Source organism: Hyperolius riggenbachi, chromosome 8, assembly GCF_040937935.1.
Source record: "Hyperolius riggenbachi isolate aHypRig1 chromosome 8, aHypRig1.pri, whole genome shotgun sequence".
Taxonomy (NCBI): Eukaryota; Metazoa; Chordata; class Amphibia; order Anura; family Hyperoliidae; genus Hyperolius; species Hyperolius riggenbachi.
In genome coordinates this window covers 23,603,412-23,621,870 of record NC_090653.1, presented here as the reverse complement: position 1 = coordinate 23,621,870, position 18,459 = coordinate 23,603,412, and positions in this window count along the sequence as shown.

Here is an 18,459-nt window from a genome sequence, read left to right as displayed (position 1 = left end):
CATATGCAGCAGTTTCAGGAATTGTCATATGCAGCAGATGCAGGAATTGTCATATGCAGCAGATGCAGGAATTGTCATATGCAGCAGATGCAGGAATTGCCATATGAAACAGATGCAGGAATTGTCATATGCAGCAGATGCAGGAATTGTCATATGCAGCAGATGCAGGAATTGTCATATGCAGCAGATGCAGGAACTGTCATATGCAGCAGATGCAGGCATTGTCATGTGCAGCAGATGCAGGAATTGCCATGTGCAGCAGATGCAGGAATTGTCATATGCAGCAGATGCAGGAATTGTCATATGCTGCAGATGCAGGAATTGTCATATGCAGCAGATGCAGGAATTGTCATATGCAGCAGATGCCGGAATTGCCATATGCAGCAGATGCAGGAATTGTCATATGCAGCAGATGCAGGAATTGTCATATGCAGCAGATGCAGGAATTGCCATATGCAACAGATGCAGCAATTGTCATAAGCAGCAGATGCAGGAATTGTCATATGCAGCAGATGCAGGAATTGTCATATGCAGCAGATGCAGGAATTGTCATATGCAGCAGATGCAGGAATTGTCATATGCAGCAGATGCAGGAATTGTCATATGCAGCAGATGCAGGAATTGTCATAGGCAGCAGATGCAGGAATTGTCAGATGCAGCAAATGCAGGAATTGTCAGATGCAGCAGATGCAGGCATTATCATATGCAGCAGATGCAGGAATTATCATATACAGCAGATGCAGGAATTGCCATATGCAGCAGATGCAGGAATTGTCATATGCAGCAGTTACAGGAATTATCATATGAAGCAGACGCAGGAATTGGCAATTTGGCATATGCAGCAGATGCAGGAATTGTCATATGCAGCAGTTTCAGGAATTGTCATATGCAGCAGATGTAGGAATTGTCATATGCAGCAGATGCAGGAATTGTCATATGCAGCAGATGCAGGAATTGTCATATGCAGCAGATGCAGGAATTTTCATATGCAGCAGATGCAGGAATTGTCATATGCAGCAGATGCAGGAATTGTCAGATGCAGCAGATGCAGGAATTGTCAGATGCAGCAGATGCAGGAATTGTCATATGCAGCAGATGCAGCAATTGTCATATGCAGCAGATGCAGGAATTGTCATATGCAGCAGATGCAGGAATTGTCAGATGCAGCAGATGCTGGAATTCTCATATGCAGCAGATGCAGCAATTGTCATGTGCAGCAGATGCAGGAATTATCATATACAGCAGATGCAGGAATTGTCATATGCAGCAGATGCAGGAATTGTCATATGCAGCAGATGCAGGAATTGTCATTTGCAGCAGATGCAGGGATTGTCATATACAGCAGATGCAGGAATTATAATATGCAGCAGATGCAGGAATTGTCATATGCAGCAGATGCAGGAATTGCCATATGCAACAGATGCAGGAATTGTCATATGCAGCAGATGCAGGAATTGCCATATGCAGCAGATGCAGGAATTGTCATATGCAGCAGATGCAGGAATTGTCATATGCAGCAGATGCAGGAATTGTCATATGCAGCAGATGCAGGAATTGTCATATGCAGCAGATGCAGGAATTGTCATATGCAGCAGATGCAGGAATTGTCATATGCAGCAGATGCAGGAATTGTCAGATGCAGCAGATGCAGGAATTGTCAGATGCAGCAGATGCAGGAATTGTCATATGCAGCAGATGCAGGAATTGTCATATGCAGCAGATGCAGGAATTGTCATATGCAGCAGATGCAGCAATTGTCATATGCAGCAGATGCAGGAATTGTCATATGCAGCAGATGCGGGAATTGTCATATGCACCAGATGCAGGAATTGTCATATGCAGCAGATGCAGTAATTATCATATGCAGCAGTTTCAGGAATTGTCATATGCAGCAGATGCAGGAATTGTCATATGCAGCAGATGCAGGAATTGTCATATGCAGCAGATGCAGGAATTGTCATATGCTGCAGATGCAGGAATTGTCATATGCTGCAGATGCAGGAATTGTCATATGCAGCAGATGCAGCAATTGTCATATGCAGCAGATGCAGCAATTGTCATATGCTGCAGATGCGGGAATTGTCATATGCAGCAGATGCGGGAATTGTCATATGCAGCAGATGCAGCAATTGTCATATGCAGCAGATGCAGGAATTGTCATATGCAGCAGATGCAGGAATTGTCATATGCAGCAGATGCAGGAATTGTCATATGCAGCAGATGCAGGAATTGTCATATGCAGCAGATGCAGGAATTGTCATATGCTGCAGATGCAGGAATTGTCATATGCTGCAGATGCAGGAATTGTCATATGCAGCAGATGCAGCAATTGTCATATGCAGCAGATGCAGCAATTGTCATATGCAGCAGATGCGGGAATTGTCATATGCAGCAGATGCGGGAATTGTCATATGCAGCAGATGCGGGAATTGTCATATGCAGCAGATGCAGCAATTGTCATATGCAGCAGATGCAGCAATTGTCATATGCAGCAGATGCAGCAATTGTCATATGCAGCAGATGCAGAAATTGTCATATGCAGCAGATGCAGGAATTGTCATATGCAGCAGATGGAGGAATTGTCATATGCAGCAGATGCAGCAATTGTCATATGCAGCAGATGCAGGAATTGTCATATGCAGCAGATGCAGGAATTGTCATATGCAGCAGATGCAGGAATTGCCATATGCAGCAGATGCAGGAATTGCCATATGCAGCAGATGCAGGAATTGTCAGATGCAGCAGATGCAGGAATTGTCATATGCAGCAGATGCAGGAATTGTCATATGCAGCAGATGCAGGAATTGTCATATGCAGCAGATGCAGGAATTGTCATATGCAGCAGATGCAGGAATTGTCAGATGCAGCAGATGCAGGAATTGTCAGATGCAGCAGATGCAGGAATTGTCATATGCAGCAGATGCAGCAATTGTCATATGCAGCAGATGCAGGAATTGTCATATGCAGCAGATGCAGGAATTGTCAGATGCAGCAGATGCTGGAATTCTCATATGCAGCAGATGCAGCAATTGTCATGTGCAGCAGATGCAGGAATTATCATATACAGCAGATTCAGGAATTGTCATATGCAGCAGATGCAGGAATTCTCATATGCAGCAGATGCAGGAATTGTCATTTGCAGCAGATGCAGGGATTGTCATATACAGCAGATGCAGGAATTATAATATGCAGCAGATGCAGGAATTGTCATATGCAGCAGATGCAGGAATTGCCATATGCAGCAGATGCAGGAATTGTCATATGCAGCAGATGCAGGAATTGCCATATGCAGCAGATGCAGGAATTGTCATATGCAGCAGATGCAGGAATTGTCATATGCAGCAGATGCAGGAATTGTCATATGCAGCAGATGCAGGAATTGCCATATGCAGCAGATGCAGGAATTATCATATGCAGCAGATGCAGGAATTGTCATATGCAGCAGTTACAGGAATTATTATATGCAGCAGATGCAGGAATTGTCATATGCAGCAGATGTAGGAATTGTCATATGCAGCAGATGCAGGAATTGTCATATGCAGCAGATGCAGGAATTGTCATAGGCAGCAGATGCAGGAATTGTCATAGGCAGCAGATGCAGGAATTGTCATAGGCAGCAGATGCAGGAATTGTCAGATGCAGCAGATGCAGGAATTGTCATATGCAGCAGATGCAGGAATTGTCATATGCAGCAGATGCAGGAATTGTCATAGGCAGCAGATGCAGGAATTGTCATAGGCAGCAGATGCAGGAATTGTCATAGGCAGCAGATGCAGGAATTGTCAGATGCAGCAGATGCAGGAATTGTCATATGCAGCAGATGCAGGCATTGTCATATGCAGCAGATGCAGGCATTGATATATGCAGCAGATGCAGGAATTGTCATATGCAGCAGATGCAGGAATTATCATATGCAGCAGATGCAGGAATTGTCATATGCAGCAGATGCAGGAATTGTCATATGCAGCAGTTTCAGGAATTGTCATATGCAGCAGATGCAGGAATTGTCATATGCAGCAGATGCAGGAATTGTCATATGCAGCAGATGTAGGAATTGTCATATGCAGCAGATGCAGGAATTGTCATATGCAGCAGATGCAGGAATTGTCATAGGCAGCAGATGCAGGAATTGTCATAGGCAGCAGATGCAGGAATTGTCATATGCAGCAGATGCAGGAATTGTCATATGCAGCAGATGCAGGAATTGTCATATGCAGCAGATGCAGGAATTGTCATATGCAGCAGATGCAGGCATTGTCATATGCAGCAGATGCAGGAATTGTCATATGCATCAGATGCAGGAATTATCATATGCAGCAGATGCAGGAATTGTCATATGCAGCAGTTACAGGAATTATCATATGAAGCAGACGCAGGAATTGGCAATTTGGCATATGCAGCAGATGCAGGAATTGTCATATGCAGCAGTTTCAGGAATTGTCATATGCAGCAGATGCAGGAATTGTCATATGCAGCAGATGCAGGAATTGTCATATGCAGCAGATGCAGGAATTGCCATATGAAACAGATGCAGGAATTGTCATATGCAGCAGATGCAGGAATTGTCATATGCAGCAGATGCAGGAATTGTCATATGCAGCAGATGCAGGAACTGTCATATGCAGCAGATGCAGGCATTGTCATGTGCAGCAGATGCAGGAATTGCCATGTGCAGCAGATGCAGGAATTGTCATATGCAGCAGATGCAGGAATTGTCATATGCTGCAGATGCAGGAATTGTCATATGCAGCAGATGCAGGAATTGTCATATGCAGCAGATGCCGGAATTGCCATATGCAGCAGATGCAGGAATTGTCATATGCAGCAGATGCAGGAATTGTCATATGCAGCAGATGCAGGAATTGCCATATGCAACAGATGCAGCAATTGTCATAAGCAGCAGATGCAGGAATTGTCATATGCAGCAGATGCAGGAATTGTCATATGCAGCAGATGCAGGAATTGTCATATGCAGCAGATGCAGGAATTGTCATATGCAGCAGATGCAGGAATTGTCATATGCAGCAGATGCAGGAATTGTCATAGGCAGCAGATGCAGGAATTGTCAGATGCAGCAAATGCAGGAATTGTCAGATGCAGCAGATGCAGGCATTATCATATGCAGCAGATGCAGGAATTATCATATACAGCAGATGCAGGAATTGCCATATGCAGCAGATGCAGGAATTGTCATATGCAGCAGTTACAGGAATTATCATATGAAGCAGACGCAGGAATTGGCAATTTGGCATATGCAGCAGATGCAGGAATTGTCATATGCAGCAGTTTCAGGAATTGTCATATGCAGCAGATGTAGGAATTGTCATATGCAGCAGATGCAGGAATTGTCATATGCAGCAGATGCAGGAATTGTCATATGCAGCAGATGCAGGAATTTTCATATGCAGCAGATGCAGGAATTGTCATATGCAGCAGATGCAGGAATTGTCAGATGCAGCAGATGCAGGAATTGTCAGATGCAGCAGATGCAGGAATTGTCATATGCAGCAGATGCAGCAATTGTCATATGCAGCAGATGCAGGAATTGTCATATGCAGCAGATGCAGGAATTGTCAGATGCAGCAGATGCTGGAATTCTCATATGCAGCAGATGCAGCAATTGTCATGTGCAGCAGATGCAGGAATTATCATATACAGCAGATGCAGGAATTGTCATATGCAGCAGATGCAGGAATTGTCATATGCAGCAGATGCAGGAATTGTCATTTGCAGCAGATGCAGGGATTGTCATATACAGCAGATGCAGGAATTATAATATGCAGCAGATGCAGGAATTGTCATATGCAGCAGATGCAGGAATTGCCATATGCAACAGATGCAGGAATTGTCATATGCAGCAGATGCAGGAATTGCCATATGCAGCAGATGCAGGAATTGTCATATGCAGCAGATGCAGGAATTGTCATATGCAGCAGATGCAGGAATTGTCATATGCAGCAGATGCAGGAATTGTCATATGCAGCAGATGCAGGAATTGTCATATGCAGCAGATGCAGGAATTGTCATATGCAGCAGATGCAGGAATTGTCAGATGCAGCAGATGCAGGAATTGTCAGATGCAGCAGATGCAGGAATTGTCATATGCAGCAGATGCAGGAATTGTCATATGCAGCAGATGCAGGAATTGTCATATGCAGCAGATGCAGCAATTGTCATATGCAGCAGATGCAGGAATTGTCATATGCAGCAGATGCGGGAATTGTCATATGCACCAGATGCGGGAATTGTCATATGCAGCAGATGCAGTAATTATCATATGCAGCAGTTTCAGGAATTGTCATATGCAGCAGATGCAGGAATTGTCATATGCAGCAGATGCAGGAATTGTCATATGCAGCAGATGCAGGAATTGTCATATGCTGCAGATGCAGGAATTGTCATATGCTGCAGATGCAGGAATTGTCATATGCAGCAGATGCAGCAATTGTCATATGCAGCAGATGCAGCAATTGTCATATGCTGCAGATGCGGGAATTGTCATATGCAGCAGATGCGGGAATTGTCATATGCAGCAGATGCAGCAATTGTCATATGCAGCAGATGCAGGAATTGTCATATGCAGCAGATGCAGGAATTGTCATATGCAGCAGATGCAGGAATTGTCATATGCAGCAGATGCAGGAATTGTCATATGCAGCAGATGCAGGAATTGTCATATGCTGCAGATGCAGGAATTGTCATATGCTGCAGATGCAGGAATTGTCATATGCAGCAGATGCAGCAATTGTCATATGCAGCAGATGCAGCAATTGTCATATGCAGCAGATGCGGGAATTGTCATATGCAGCAGATGCGGGAATTGTCATATGCAGCAGATGCGGGAATTGTCATATGCAGCAGATGCAGCAATTGTCATATGCAGCAGATGCAGCAATTGTCATATGCAGCAGATGCAGCAATTGTCATATGCAGCAGATGCAGAAATTGTCATATGCAGCAGATGCAGGAATTGTCATATGCAGCAGATGGAGGAATTGTCATATGCAGCAGATGCAGCAATTGTCATATGCAGCAGATGCAGGAATTGTCATATGCAGCAGATGCAGGAATTGTCATATGCAGCAGATGCAGGAATTGCCATATGCAGCAGATGCAGGAATTGCCATATGCAGCAGATGCAGGAATTGTCAGATGCAGCAGATGCAGGAATTGTCATATGCAGCAGATGCAGGAATTGTCATATGCAGCAGATGCAGGAATTGTCATATGCAGCAGATGCAGGAATTGTCATATGCAGCAGATGCAGGAATTGTCAGATGCAGCAGATGCAGGAATTGTCAGATGCAGCAGATGCAGGAATTGTCATATGCAGCAGATGCAGCAATTGTCATATGCAGCAGATGCAGGAATTGTCATATGCAGCAGATGCAGGAATTGTCAGATGCAGCAGATGCTGGAATTCTCATATGCAGCAGATGCAGCAATTGTCATGTGCAGCAGATGCAGGAATTATCATATACAGCAGATTCAGGAATTGTCATATGCAGCAGATGCAGGAATTCTCATATGCAGCAGATGCAGGAATTGTCATTTGCAGCAGATGCAGGGATTGTCATATACAGCAGATGCAGGAATTATAATATGCAGCAGATGCAGGAATTGTCATATGCAGCAGATGCAGGAATTGCCATATGCAGCAGATGCAGGAATTGTCATATGCAGCAGATGCAGGAATTGCCATATGCAGCAGATGCAGGAATTGTCATATGCAGCAGATGCAGGAATTGTCATATGCAGCAGATGCAGGAATTGTCATATGCAGCAGATGCAGGAATTGCCATATGCAGCAGATGCAGGAATTGCCATATGCAGCAGATGCAGGAATTGTCATATGCAGCAGATGCAGGAATTGCCATATGCAGCAGATGCAGGAATTGTCATATGCAGCAGATGCAGGAATTGCCATATGCAACAGATGCAGGAATTGTCATATGCAGCAGATGCAGGAATTGCCATATGCAGCAGATGCAGGAATTGTCATATGCAGCAGATGCAGCAATTGTCATATGCAGCAGATGCAGGAATTGTCATATGCAGCAGATGCAGGAATTGTCATATGCAGCAGATGCAGGAATTGTCAGATGCAGCAGATGCAGGAATTGTCAGATGCAGCAGATGCAGGAATTGTCATATGCAGCAGATGCAGGAATTGTCATATGCAGCAGATGCAGGAATTGTCATATGCAGCAGATGCAGCAATTGTCATATGCAGCAGATGCAGGAATTGTCATATGCAGCAGATGCGGGAATTGTCATATGCACCAGATGCAGGAATTGTCATATGCAGCAGATGCAGTAATTATCATATGCAGCAGTTTCAGGAATTGTCATATGCAGCAGATGCAGCAATTGTCATATGCAGCAGATGCGGGAATTGTCATATGCAGCAGATGCGGGAATTGTCATATGCAGCAGATGCAGCAATTGTCATATGCAGCAGATGCGGGAATTGTCATATGCAGCAGATGCAGCAATTGTCATATGCAGCAGATGCAGCAATTGTCATATGCTGCAGATGCGGGAATTGTCATATGCAGCAGATGCGGGAATTGTCATATGCAGCAGATGCAGCAATTGTCATATGCAGCAGATGCAGGAATTGTCATATGCAGCAGATGCAGGAATTGTCATATGCAGCAGATGCAGGAATTGTCATATGCAGCAGATGCAGGAATTGTCATATGCAGCAGATGCAGGAATTGTCATATGCTGCAGATGCAGGAATTGTCATATGCTGCAGATGCAGGAATTGTCATATGCAGCAGATGCAGCAATTGTCATATGCAGCAGATGCAGCAATTGTCATATGCAGCAGATGCGGGAATTGTCATATGCAGCAGATGCGGGAATTGTCATATGCAGCAGATGCGGGAATTGTCATATGCAGCAGATGCAGCAATTGTCATATGCAGCAGATGCAGCAATTGTCATATGCAGCAGATGCAGCAATTGTCATATGCAGCAGATGCAGAAATTGTCATATGCAGCAGATGCAGGAATTGTCATATGCAGCAGATGGAGGAATTGTCATATGCAGCAGATGCAGCAATTGTCATATGCAGCAGATGCAGGAATTGTCATATGCAGCAGATGCAGGAATTGTCATATGCAGCAGATGCAGGAATTGCCATATGCAGCAGATGCAGGAATTGCCATATGCAGCAGATGCAGGAATTGTCAGATGCAGCAGATGCAGGAATTGTCATATGCAGCAGATGCAGGAATTGTCATATGCAGCAGATGCAGGAATTGTCATATGCAGCAGATGCAGGAATTGTCATATGCAGCAGATGCAGGAATTGTCAGATGCAGCAGATGCAGGAATTGTCAGATGCAGCAGATGCAGGAATTGTCATATGCAGCAGATGCAGCAATTGTCATATGCAGCAGATGCAGGAATTGTCATATGCAGCAGATGCAGGAATTGTCAGATGCAGCAGATGCTGGAATTCTCATATGCAGCAGATGCAGCAATTGTCATGTGCAGCAGATGCAGGAATTATCATATACAGCAGATTCAGGAATTGTCATATGCAGCAGATGCAGGAATTCTCATATGCAGCAGATGCAGGAATTGTCATTTGCAGCAGATGCAGGGATTGTCATATACAGCAGATGCAGGAATTATAATATGCAGCAGATGCAGGAATTGTCATATGCAGCAGATGCAGGAATTGCCATATGCAGCAGATGCAGGAATTGTCATATGCAGCAGATGCAGGAATTGCCATATGCAGCAGATGCAGGAATTGTCATATGCAGCAGATGCAGGAATTGTCATATGCAGCAGATGCAGGAATTGTCATATGCAGCAGATGCAGGAATTGCCATATGCAGCAGATGCAGGAATTGCCATATGCAGCAGATGCAGGAATTGTCATATGCAGCAGATGCAGGAATTGCCATATGCAGCAGATGCAGGAATTGTCATATGCAGCAGATGCAGGAATTGCCATATGCAACAGATGCAGGAATTGTCATATGCAGCAGATGCAGGAATTGCCATATGCAGCAGATGCAGGAATTGTCATATGCAGCAGATGCAGCAATTGTCATATGCAGCAGATGCAGGAATTGTCATATGCAGCAGATGCAGGAATTGTCATATGCAGCAGATGCAGGAATTGTCAGATGCAGCAGATGCAGGAATTGTCAGATGCAGCAGATGCAGGAATTGTCATATGCAGCAGATGCAGGAATTGTCATATGCAGCAGATGCAGGAATTGTCATATGCAGCAGATGCAGCAATTGTCATATGCAGCAGATGCAGGAATTGTCATATGCAGCAGATGCGGGAATTGTCATATGCACCAGATGCAGGAATTGTCATATGCAGCAGATGCAGTAATTATCATATGCAGCAGTTTCAGGAATTGTCATATGCAGCAGATGCAGCAATTGTCATATGCAGCAGATGCGGGAATTGTCATATGCAGCAGATGCGGGAATTGTCATATGCAGCAGATGCAGCAATTGTCATATGCAGCAGATGCAGGAATTGTCATATGCAGCAGATGCAGGAATTGTCATATGCAGCAGATGCAGGAATTGTCATATGCAGCAGATGCAGGAATTGTCATATGCAGCAGATGCAGGAATTGTCATATGCAGCAGATGCAGGAATTGTCATATGCTGCAGATGCAGGAATTGTCATATGCTGCAGATGCAGGAATTGTCATATGCAGCAGATGCAGCAATTGTCATATGCAGCAGATGCAGCAATTGTCATATGCAGCAGATGCAGGAATTGTCATATGCAGCAGATGCGGGAATTGTCATATGCAGCAGATGCGGGAATTGTCATATGCAGCAGATGCGGGAATTGTCATATGCAGCAGATGCGGCAATTGTCATATGCAGCAGTTGCAGGAATTGTCATATGCAGCAGATGCAGGAATTGTCATATGCAGCAGATGCAGGAATTGTCATATGCAGCAGATGCAGGAATTGTCATATGCAGCAGTTGCAGGAATTGTCATATGCAGCAGATGCAGGAATTGTCATATGCTGCAGATGCAGGAATTGTCATATGCTGCAGATGCAGGAATTGTCATATGCAGCAGATGCAGCAATTGTCATATGCAGCAGATGCGGGAATTGTCATATGCAGCAGATGCGGGAATTGTCATATGCAGCAGATGCGGCAATTGTCATATGCAGCAGATGCAGCAATTGTCATATGCAGCAGATGCAGCAATTGTCATATGCAGCAGATGCAGAAATTGTCATATGCAGCAGATGCAGGAATTGTCAGATGCAGCAGATGCAGGAATTGTCAGATGCAGCAGATGCAGGAATTGTCATATGCAGCAGATGCAGGAATTGTCATATGCAGCAGATGCAGGCATTGTCATATGCAGCAGATGCAGGAATTATCATATGCAGCAGATGCAGGAATTGTCATATGCAGCAGATGCAGGAATTGTCATATGCAGCAGATGCAGGAATTGTCATAGGCAGCAGATGCAGGAATTGTCATATGCAGCAGATGCAGGAATTGTCATGTGCAGCAGATGCAGGAATTGTCATATGAAACAGATGCAGGAATTGTCATATGCAGCAGATGCAGGAATTGTCATATGCAGCAGATGCAGGAATTGTCATATGCAGCAGATGCAGGAACCATGTGTGACCGAATAAAACGTGTAACGAATAGCGTGCCTTATCAGAGTAGCATAGTGAGCACTACAAAATTATGCCTGCTAATTGGCAATGACGAGAGCTCCACTCGTCCTGCCCTGAGCCCCTGCAGGTCCAATCACTTTAAAGGACATTATCCCCGCACTTGATTGGCCCAATAGGCTGCCTGTCACTTGACAGGAAACTTGACAGGGAGCCTATTGGACCAAAGTGTGGGGATAATGTCCTGTAAAGTGATTGGACCCGCAGGGGCTCAGGGCAAGACGAGTGGAGCTCTCATCATTGCGAATTAGCAGGCATAAGTTCCTAGCACTCGCTATGCTACTCTGATAAGGCATGTTAACTCTGATAAGACATGTTACGTCTGATAAGGTTTATCAACCCCTTTATGCCATAAGGAATAGTGATTAAAATTGGCCAACTGTTCCAGGCTCAAGACAGTATGGAGGATCAATGTCAGGAAGGGGGATGTGTTGTGGGTAGGAGGTGTTCAGGTTTTAGAGTCAGGAAATGTTTATATTTGGGTAAAATGTAGATGTGACAATGGCCATGTTTGCTGGTACAATGAGAAGGCTTCCTTCAGTGTCTCCATTGATACTTATCTCGACTAATAAACCTTTTTTCTCACTCAAGTAGAGTTTATCTAACGCCTGGTACACACCATGCAATTTCCCGTCAGATTATAAATGGGTCTAATCGATAATTACTGACAGGTCCAATCTGATTTCCAATCGTTTTTCTGATCGATTTTCCGATCACTTCTGTACAAAATTAATCAGAAAACCGTTTGAAAATCAAAAACAACGAAACAACAACATCAATGAAACACTTGTAAAGCGCTTTTCTCCCTTAGGACCCAAAGCACATAAGCTTGTCTCAGATCAGTACATAGTGATGTGTGCAGGGAAACGTTATGTGATCATCAATGCCAGACTTTGATTTAAACGTGTCCAGGGTTGGAGCTGTCTTTATTAAGTTTGGCAAGGCATTCTACAGGGTAGGGGCAGCATGACAGAAAAGTCTGGCTCCAAAGGTTTTTAGGGCTGGTGCACACCAAGAGCACTTCTGAGCGCTTTTAAAAACGCCAGCACTTTGAAAAGCGTTTGGCTAATGTATTTGAATGGGTTGGAGCGCACCAGAGCGATGAGCTTTTTTTTCCCAAACGTAAACACAGGTCCTGCAGCATTTTTGGTGATTTCTGAGGTGATTCAGTCTCAATGTTAAGTATAGGAAAGTGGAAATTCGCTCTGAAAAGCGCTAGATCAGAGCGATTTTCCAAGCGTTTAACTTACAGAAGCTGTTCAGTTACAGCTGTACGGTAACAAAAAATAGAAAACGCTAAACCAAAACGCTCCAGAAAATAGCTAGGAATGCTTACAAAATCGCTAAGCACATGCCTAGAATCCTAGAAAAACCACTTCATAAAGCGCTGAGCGTTTGCGATTATGCTGGTGCTTTTTGGTGTGCACCGGCCCTCTGTTGGACTTTGGGGGTGGTTAATTTATTGGTTCCTGACCGGCTGGAAATTATTGATTCGACCCGTCTTTCTGACGGGAAATTGCATGGTGTGTACATTCCTTAAGGCTGCTTTCACATTGGGACGTTACAGGCGCACGTTAGAGCAGCCTGTAACGCAGCCCAACTCACAGTAATGAAAAATCAATGGGCTGTTCACAGTGCCCACGTTGCGTTACAGTGTAACACTGCACGTTCAATGAAAGTGCAGCATGCTGTGCGTTATACGCGGTTTTAGCCACGTTAGACTGTTTGCACATGCTCAGTAATGTTGGAGGAGGAGGGGAGAATCCGCTATTGTGCCTAGCCACATGGCTAAATAATATTCACCGCACTGTGTGACGTCACGTGTTTACTTCCTGGAGCGGCCGCTTTGTGCGACGATTGGCTGGCGGGACCACGTGATGTGGTGTTCCGATCACGTGGTCTCCACAGTCTTGACGCATGCGCCATTTTTGTTCTATTAGTATCGAACGAAAACAGCGCACAAAGAGACGCATAACGCGTCTCTATGTAGCGTCCAACTTTAGCACCACCATGCGTTGCGTTAGGGGCACGTTATGCGATCTTAACGTCTCCTAAAACGCAACGTCTTGGTGTGAAAGAGCCCTAATGGCACATAAGTACTCTTTATTTCTTAATTGTCTACAATCTGCCAAGTTCCTGGAAACCCGGGCAGAGACTGGGCTGTCCACCCTGCGACTTCTACGGAACACCACATATCCCAGCATGCACCAAAACAGAAAAAATAAAATAATAATAATCACATGATCAGAATCACAGCTCATTATAATAAAGAACATTTGTTTCTCAGAAAAGGAAGTGAGCGAAGTCCGAGGAATGTTGGCGCAGCCGGCGGAGGAGGATTGGATATTGACGTTCTGCTGCAAACTGCAAATGACTGACTGTAAAATGCAAATGAAGATCCTGGATGGAACCGCAATGCATTCCTGGAAATTCTTCTGCCAATCTCCCACCGCAGAAATGTACAGGAAGTAAATCAGCGACAATAAGGAGAATTTGTCAGGCTGGAGAGATGAAGATCAATGTAAAGTGATCACAGGGACAGGAGATGCGATTTACGGTGACACTGAGTTTTCTTTGTCGACAGACAACACAGACGGCATTTCAAATGTAACTGTGGGGAAAAAAGTGCCCTATTCAGATACTCACCTCCTCTTCCACCTGCCCCCCCCCCCCCCCCGGCACCTCAATGCTTCAGCACTGGAACCCCCCCCCCATAGGCAAACACGGGGTATTACAGCTGCCCAGAATGCCCCCTCAGACCAGAGCCGGTGCAGTGTCTGGGGAAAGACACAAGTTGAGACACCAGAATATCTGCAAGTATCTTGCAGCTCACAGCACTGCCCCCTTTCTTTCCCTGCTACAGCTGACTTTGGATAAAACAGCAGCATGTGTACAGAGCATGGAGCATCAGCGTGTGTACAGAGCATGGAGCAGCAGCATGTGTACAGAGCATGGAGCAGCAGCGTGTGCACAGAGCATGGAGCAGCAGCATGTGTACAGAGCATGGAGCAGCAGCGTGTGTACAGAGCATGGAGCAGCAGTGTGTGTACAGAGCATGGAGCAGCAGCGTGTGTACAGAGCATGGAGCAGCAGCATGTGTACAGAGCATGGAGCAGCAGCGTGTGTACAGAGCATGGAGCAGCAGCGTGTGTACAGAGCATGGAGCAGCAGCGTGTGTACAGAGCATGGAGCAGCAGCGTGTGTACAGAGCATGGAGCAGCAGCAGCGTGTGTACAGAGCATGGAGCAGCAGTGTGTGTACAGAGCATGGAGCAGCAGTGTGTGTACAGAGCATGGAGCATCAGCGTGTGTACAGAGCATGGAGCAGCAGCATGTGTACAGAGCATGGAGCAGCAGCGTGTGCACAGAGCATGGAGCAGCAGCGTGTGTACAGAGCATGGAGCAGCAGCGTGTGCACAGAGCATGGAGCAGCAGCGTGTGCACAGAGCATGGAGCAGCAGCGTGTGTACAGAGCATGGAGCAGCAGCGTGTGTACAGAGCATGGAGCAGCAGCGTGTGTACAGAGCATGGAGCAGCAGCGTGTGTACAGAGCATGGAGCAGCAGCGTGTGTACAGAGCATGGAGCAGCAGCGTGTGTACAGAGCATGGAGCAGCAGCGTGTGTACAGAGCATGGAGCAGCAGCGTGTGTACAGAGCATGGAGCAGCAGCGTGTGTACAGAGCATGGAGCAGCAGCGTGTGTACAGAGCATGGAGCAGCAGCGTGTGTACAGAGCATGGAGCAGCAGCGTGTGTACAGAGCATGGAGCATCAGCGTGTGTACAGAGCATGGAGCATCAGCGTGTGTACAGAGCATGGAGCAGCAGCGTGTGTACAGAGCATGGAGCAGCAGCGTGTGTACAGAACATGGAGCAGCAGCGTGTGTACAGAGCATGGAGCAGCAGTGTGTGTACAGAGCATGGAGCAGCAGCGTGTGTACAGAGCATGGAGCAGCAGCGTGTGTACAGAGCATGGAGCAGCAGCGTGTGTACAGAGCATTGAGCAGCAGCGTGTGTACAGAGCATGGAGCAGCAGCGTGTGTACAGAGCATGGAGCAGCAGTGTGTGTACAGAGCATGGAGCAGCAGTGTGTGTACAGAGCATGGAGCAGCAGCGTGTGTACAGAGCATGGAGCAGCAGCGTGTGTACAGAGCATGGAGCAGCAGGGTGTGTACAGAGCATGGAGCAGCAGCATGTGTACAGAGCATGGAGCAGCAGCGTGTGTACAGAGCATGGAGCATCAGGGTGTGTACAGAGCATGGAGCAGCAGTGTGTGTGCAGAGCATGGAGCAGCAGCGTGTGTACAGAGCATGGAGCATCAGGGTGTGTACAGAGCATGGAGCAGCAGTGTGTGTACAGAGCATGGAGCAGCAGTGTGTGTACAGAGCATGGAGCAGCAGCGTGAGTACAGAGCATGGAGCAGCAGCGTGTGTACAGAGCATGGAGCAGCAGCGTGTGTGCAGAGCATAGAGCAGCAGGGTGTGTACAGAGCATAGAGCAGCAGCGTGTGTACAGAGCATGGAGCAGCAGCGTGTGTGCAGAGCATAGAGCAGCACTGGGTAACTTAAGAGTCAGGTATGCGCACAGCCCTGTGCCCTGCTGTGTGAATGTTTCACTTTCCCCTTCATTACCAGTGTCGACTGTCCTCATTATTATCTGTATACAAACTGTTCCTGATCTATCCCGTTTTCGGTCAGACGGGAAATTGCATTATGTGTATCCAACATGATGTCCTCCCATATTATTATACTGTATTGTGCGTGGCTGAGGCAGACCTTTCAGGAATCCCCTCTGTGAAAATCCGGGGTTTGCCCCTGTAACTCTCCACCTGAACCTCTTTAACTGTCGTACAGTATGCATGGGCACTCCCGTCCGCGAATAAGCACGGCCTCAAGCAGTAGTATACAGCTGCCTGACCTTAGCTTTTTCTGCTGAGCCCCAGTGGCTTTATACTACTGCGCAAGTGCAAGGTGTCCTGCGCCTGCGCAGTGCTGCTGCACTTATTTATGGATGGTTGTGAACAGCGCAGCCGCAAACCACCAGAGGGTCCCAGCACTGGATCGGTGGTCTTGAGGACGCGGGAAGCCTCAGGAAGTGACTTTATTTACTTTTCGGCCAGTTTTACACCTGGCCATTGCGTTGCGGTGCAATGCTCCACCCCCGCATCGCCGAAAACTTCACTCATATGACCCTGCGGCAGAGTGCGTGGACAGGCACATATGTATAGCGCTGTCCCCCCGCATGCCCTTCGCCGCCCCTCCCCCCCCCATGCCCCCCGCTGCATCCCACTGCGTAATGTACTCCCTGCTGGAAAGGAAGTAAGTCACTGGGATTTCCGGGATTCCCAGTTGTAATCACATCATTCTGCGCACCACCATTGCCAAAGTATTTATATTTTTTGCATCGCCCATTGAAGTACATGCATTCCGCTGCTGCTGCATCGACATAGTAACACGCTATTGACTTTGCAGCGGCTCTGTGGACGATTGGGAACTTCCGGCGTAACACGGTAATAAGTGTGCTAGGCCCCATTGCTTTGCATTGCCGTTGCGTTGCCCTGTGGCAAAACAGGGTAAAGCACACTAGCAAGGCAAGTATAAAAAGGGCTGCAAAGACACAGGTTTACCTTAAAGTGAACCTAAAGTCAATGAAAAAAAATGAGATTAACTCACCTGGGGCTTCCCTCAACCCCCTGCAGCCCATCCGTGCCCTCGCAGCCCCACTCCGATGGCCAGGAGGCCGCAATAGCAGCATAGGGGGCGATATACAGGCTGGGAACGCGAACAATCACTCGCATTCCCATGCCTGTCGGCCGGTGACGGCCAAACCGGAAGTGTTCGTCTGCGGGTCCTGGGCCATCGGAGCGGGGCTGCGAGGGCACCGATCGGCTGCAGGGGGCTGAGGGAAGCCCCAGGTGAGTTAATCTCATTTTTTTTCATTGACTTTATGTTCACTTTAAAGAAATCCTGTAATAAAAAAAATACCCCTCTGGGGGATACTTACCTCGTGCGGGGGATGCCTCGGGATCCTAACAAGGCTCCTCCCATCCTCCAGTGTCCCTCCGTCAGCCTGCCCGGGTCCCCCGAAGTGCGGAGATGTAAATATTTACCTCTTCACAATCCAGCGCAGGCGCAGTAGCGGCTTTTCGTTCGCGGGTAAGGCGGAAATAGCCGAACCTGATCAATCCGCTCTACTGCGCAGGCGCGAGTCCTTTTGTGCCTGCGCAGTAGAGCGGATACAATTGGGCCTGAAGGAAGAGCCGCTTACGGAGAGGTGAATATATCATCCCTTGTCAGGCTTGTCGAGCCAGGATAGCGGGATGCTTCGGGGGAACCAGCGCTGGATTGCCTGCAGCTACAGGGATGGGGAAGCCTCATTGGGACCCCCAGGCTTCCCCCTCCCGAGGTGAGTACCCCCCAGGGGACGTTTTTTTTATACAGGTTTTCTTTAATACTCATGAATGAAATAACAAAAGGGGGGAAGGTGAAGGAACCCACACTTATCCAATATATGGACATTGAGAGAGGACTGGAAAGGCTCGATAACATCCAGAGTTTTCTTTCTCCATAGGTGAGTGTCTGACTTTTATTTTTTCGCTTTGATTCAGGTATCCTTTAACCATTTCAGCCTGCAGGGATTTCTCACCTTATGCATCAGAGCAATTTTCACCTCCCATTCATTCGCTAATAACTTTATCACTACTTATCACAATTTATTGATCTATATCTTGTTTTTTCCGCCACTAATTAGGCTTTCTT